Genomic DNA, 5596 nt, shown 5'->3' with positions numbered 1-5596 from the left:
CATATGAGTCAGTTATTATAACTATACTATGTTAAATGTACTAATTGTCATGATGTAGTCAAAAATAACTTAAGGCATGATTTATTATACCCTGTAACTTTCCAAATGGGAAAAGAATCATGAAGAGTAGACAATACTTACAGATCCTTTGTCAAAATGAGAGCTCTTGGCCTTTAAGATTCATTAAGCACTTCACTCATTAATGGCTTTCATGCAAAAGCTTCCTACCTTACCAATACTGGCATGTTTGTTTTCTAATTATAATTTCAGGAATTTAGTAGTTATTTTAGAAACTCATTGTGATTTTCACTGAACCAGCACTGGAAACAGGTTCTAAACTATAGCATCTGGCTTAAAGTATTGATTCTGTCTTTTCAGATTTTTTTTTTTTTCCGGAGCTGGGGACCGAACCCAGGGCCTTGTGCTTGCTAGGCACGTTACATTTCTATTTGTTCAGAAATGCATTTAGTGATCTTTAATATGATTTAATAAGTATGAAAAGTTAATTTCTAAGGCTACTTATGGTTTTTTTTTTTTGCTAAAGTGACAGAATACTTCCAATACAAAAAAATTCATGTTCTAAATAGTCATTGATGGTAAATAACTATTTTAATATTTTTGGAGAATCTTGATGAATATTCTCAGACTACTTTATAATCAAATTGTGTATTATATTGTATTACTAATGAGGCAAAAGCATTATGAACAAGAAACATAATTCCTGTTATTCATTCCCTTTTGATTATTCCCTTTTTTGCTATTGTATACTGTTTTTTTTTACAAAGCTCTTCTTGTACATATAATTGTCTGAAAGGTTCCATATTTCACCATTAAACACACTGTTCCTATATTTTCTTAGAGTCTCTTATTAACCACTTGTATAAAAATTATAAAAGCACAGAGAAAAAATTTTAAAACATGAGAAATAATCAGAAAACAAATTAAACGAGGACCATCAGTCTCGATTTGCCTAGACCCCAGAGATCTTTTAGACACTGGATCACCAACCAAGCAGCATACACCAGCTGAGATGAGACCTGCAACACATATACAGCAGAGAACTCCCAGGTCTGGGTTCAGTCAGTCAGAGAAGATACACCTAAACCTTAAGAGACCTGAGGCCCCAAAAAGTTTAGAAGTTTGGTGGGATAGGGGCATCCTTGCAGATTTTGAGGGGATGGTAGTGCTAGGGTGGGGAGGAGGTATGGAATGTGGAACTCTTGGGGTGGTGAATCAGAAGGAGAATAAAATCTAGGGTGTAAAAGTAAATAAATGAATAAGAAATAGGAAAACAAATTACACAGAAATTTGATCAGAAAACCCATAGCATGAAGAATTATTAGGTTAACAGAGTGTTGAGAGCTAGATTGACCCAGAGCTTCCCCTGAGGACCTGAAGTATGAAGAAGGAAACCTTTCTCTAAAGCCAAGTATATGTTTGTCAGAGCATTAACAGCCTTGGAGCATGACCTTAGTGAAACTGAGTTCTGGATCTAGAGAACTCAACTCTTTTCACCAAAAATGGATGTCGTTTGTCACACAGCTGCTGTGTGTTTGGTCTCTGACAACCTTTAAATAGTCTGTGCTCTTCTTGTGCAACACTTCTTGATAGGCTCCCTGCTCATTTGTCTTATTATATGAGAGTTTTTTGACTAACCTGTCCCATTTTAATACTATGGTTAAATTCTATATAAGATTCTATGCTTCTCAATAAACTTGCTTGACATAAGACATAGCTTGTTCAAGACTTCCTGACCCAAGTTTTCTTGTATTCTTTATTGTTGCATCTTATGCCCTTCTCTCTTAGGACCCTGTCCTCAAAGAATGACATGATCATCAAGGTCAATGAAGGGTAAGAAGTGAGATGAGGATTAGAAGGCAACAAAGATGACTAACAAAGATGCAATAGACATAAAACAGATAAACAAACAAAGAAGCAGAATCCTACACATAAACATAAAATATGCTGCATATATATGCATGCACATGTATGCTCGTGCACACGTGCATGCACATGTGCATACGTGCGTACACACACACACACACACACACACACACACACACACACACCCATTTTAGGAACAAGATGCCATTGAAGAACAAACATCAGGGTCCACCCAGCTGATCCACTACAAACTGCTAGAAATCCACAATGTTGGTGGTCTGGTCATAAATCCTTCTCTATATGTAGAGTTAGTTCCTCATAGACTGATTTCTTGACATAAGTGAAAACATATCAGACTATTTGAGGAGCTGCTATTAAAAGCAATGACAGCTGGGTGCCATGATACAACACAATCCTAAAAATGCAAATAGAGAAGACAGACACAGTGCTCACCAAGCGCACTATATCTGATATTTGTAATTTCATTGAAATAGAAATATATGCTTATATACTTTTATTTTTTGTTTTATTATTATATTTCAAAAATTATCCATATTCTTGTCTTTATTTTTATACTCTTGTATAGAACTCTTTGGTTTTACCTTTAAATTTTTCTTTCTTAGTTGTTGCTATCAATTAAATTAATATTTGACTGCTACAGTAGTTCTCTATCTATAAATCGAAGTAACTGCAAATAAAAATAAACAGAGGAAATAATTTCAATGTTTGTGGCATATTTGGAATCTTCCCAAGGTTGTTCCTTGAGCACTGCAGCATAACTGTTAAAGTTGCCTTGGTATTCCGTTGTATGTGCTGTTACTTGTTGGAGATGATTTGAAGTGTAAGGGAGGATGTGCATACATGATGACAAAGCATAAGACACCCATGAGCATATTGTGACTATAAAACAGGAGCATAAACTTAGCCATCAGATTGCCCATGACAATAAATCATTTCATTTTAATTCTTTAATCATAATCCACTAAATGAGTTTTAAAATCCAGCTTTTCTTTCCATATAAAATGACATGGTGTCAACTAGAGAGTTTACGTAGAACTGTATATATTGACTTGCACATGAGGAAATAAAGAAATTATTTTTCCAGTCTTTTCTGTAGTCCTAGGATAAAATCTCATTCATTTCTCTTTTCTTAAATAATTTTTTCTCATTTGTTTTTAACTATTTATTGCTTAATATATTAATAGACATAAAGTTTTGTATTTTGCTGAAAATTTCAAGCATCAAATTGAATAATATTTTCATTACTGTCCACCTTTTCTTCGTATGCTTATTTGAGGACTTATTTTAATGTGGTTCTCCCACAGCCATATGAATATAAAATAGTTGGCTCAGAAATGTATCAGTTGATGTTGCATGTACTGTGCAATCCTGAGAACCTGAAAAAATTCCTGACTTTTCAGATCCCAGGAAGCTCTGAAAAATCTACATCAGGTAGCATGCGTCCTTATTTTTTATATTCCAGTAATAAAACAGGAGGCAGAGAGATGAGGAGCCCTATAAAGTCATGGCCTGGCTGGCCCGATAAACTCAGTGGTGAACAAAGAGTCCAGCTTTAAATAAAGCAGAAGAGAAAGACTGACAATCGAGGTTGTTTTCTGACTTCCATGTGTGAGGCATGACGTGTGTGCACCCATACTCACACAGCATAAATGGGCACTCACAAAAAAATTAAAAATCAATTCTTGTCTTTGAAAGATACAGTAAGGAAAATGAAATAGTAAGTCAGAAGCTGAAAGAAAACATTTACTTAAATGTTACTCAGTATTCACAAATCTATGTACCAAAGAATTATGAACCAAATAAGTCCACTTAGTTAATAAAAGGAATCAACTAGTTGGGTGAGCATAGGGCTGGTAAAATGATACAGTTCACTGTTAGGATCGCCTAGGTGAATCACTATGTAATCAAATTTTAACTAATGGGTTAAAAATTATATTTTGCTACATATTATAACTTACCCCTCCCTAGATCCCCATGGAATAAAATATGCAGTTACATACATGTGAAGTATCATTTAAAAATAAAAGTCATGGTTATTTTGTAGTTAACTACATTAGCCTTTTAACTTAATTAAAAATTTAATTTTAATTTAATTACCACCAACAAATTATCATTATTAGTAATTTTTATTAATTCTTCTACTTACTTTCCAGCTGTAGCTCTCTCTCATGGCTCCTCCCCACAAGATTCCTTATCCCATTCTCCTTCCTCTTTGCCTCCTATAGGATGCTCTCCCCACTTCCCAGCCATGTCCCCTCCAGGGCCTCAAGTCTCTAGAGTGTTAAACACATCTTCTCCCACTGAGGCCAGACCTTCTATATATGTGCCTGGACCTTGGACAAGCCTCTATATGCTGCCTTGTTGGCTAGTCTGGGGAGCTCCCTGGCATCTGGGTTAGTTGAGATTGCTGGACTTCCTGTGGGGTTGCCGTCCTCTTCAGGTTCTTCCATCCTTCCCCTAATTCAATCATAGAGGTGCCCTATTTCATTCAAATGGTTGGATGTCACTATCTATGTCTGTCTCAGTCAGCTGCTGGTTGGCATCTCAGAGGACAGCTATGCTTGTCTCCTGTCTTTAAACACATCACAGCACATAATAGTGTGGGGCCTTGGTGTCTGCCCAGGAGATGGATACCAAAGTTAGGCTAGTCACCGAACTGCCATTCCCTCAGTTCCTCTCAATTTTTATTAATGAAATTTTTTAGACAGGAACAATTCTACGTCAGAGTTTTGACTGTGGGATGGTAACTCCATCACTCCACTTGGTACCCTGTCTATCTACTTGAGATGGCCTCTTTCAGTTCCCTCTCCCCAACGTTGGACATTTCAACTAAGGTCTCTCCCATTGAGTCCTGAGAGTCTCTCAACTCCCAGGTCTCTGGTAGTCTCTAGAGGGTTCCACCACTTCCCACACCCAGAACCTGCATATATCTATTCATTCTCTTGGCCCTCTGGGTTTTTCTCTCCCTGTACCTGATCTTGTTCCCTGTTCTGGTATGTTTCAAAAAGTGGCAGAAACAGTTCCCGTGAGTTCTCACTCCATGCAGATCCCTATGCTCTAGCTGTTTTTCTGTCAGCCCCTTTCACACACTGTTCCCTTGGTGGGTTGTTAGCATGCCTGACACACAGAGCATGTTCCGCAGGCCATGCTAGTGTTACCCAAGCATTCTATAGCCAAGAAGGCTTCCTGTCACAGACTCTGTTCAGACTCCAAACAACTTAGATCATAAATGAACAAAGTTGTAACCCAACAACCAGATTTACATGTTAAATGTTCAATGTGCAATACGTCCACAAAATTAACTTACAACCCATTGATAAAGATATAAAGTGCCTATCTAGATAAGATAGAATTGTCTATAGAAATCTATCCCTTAACAGGTTATTCATAACAACCTGTATCTATATAGAGATGCCTGGCTAGAATCCTTTATGTCTGCCTTCATGTTGCTTCCTCTTCTGATCCTCCTTCTTCTTCTAAAACCTCTGTTCCCATCTCCCTTTCTTTTTGTCCAATGACGGTCCTCATTTTATCTTGTGTCTGCTTTCAGCTGCATGAGGACATCAACCTACAGTCCCCCTTTTATCCTTACTCTTCTCCTTCCCCTCCAGCACCCATGTCCCTCCCTCTGTCTGCCTCCCATGATTATTTTCCTGCCTGTTTTAAGTGGGATTGGTGCATGCTTACTTGG

The sequence above is a fragment of the Rattus rattus genome, chromosome 6 (genome assembly GCF_011064425.1).
Source record: "Rattus rattus isolate New Zealand chromosome 6, Rrattus_CSIRO_v1, whole genome shotgun sequence".
Taxonomy (NCBI): Eukaryota; Metazoa; Chordata; class Mammalia; order Rodentia; family Muridae; genus Rattus; species Rattus rattus.
Note: the sequence above shows the minus strand (reverse complement) of the source record.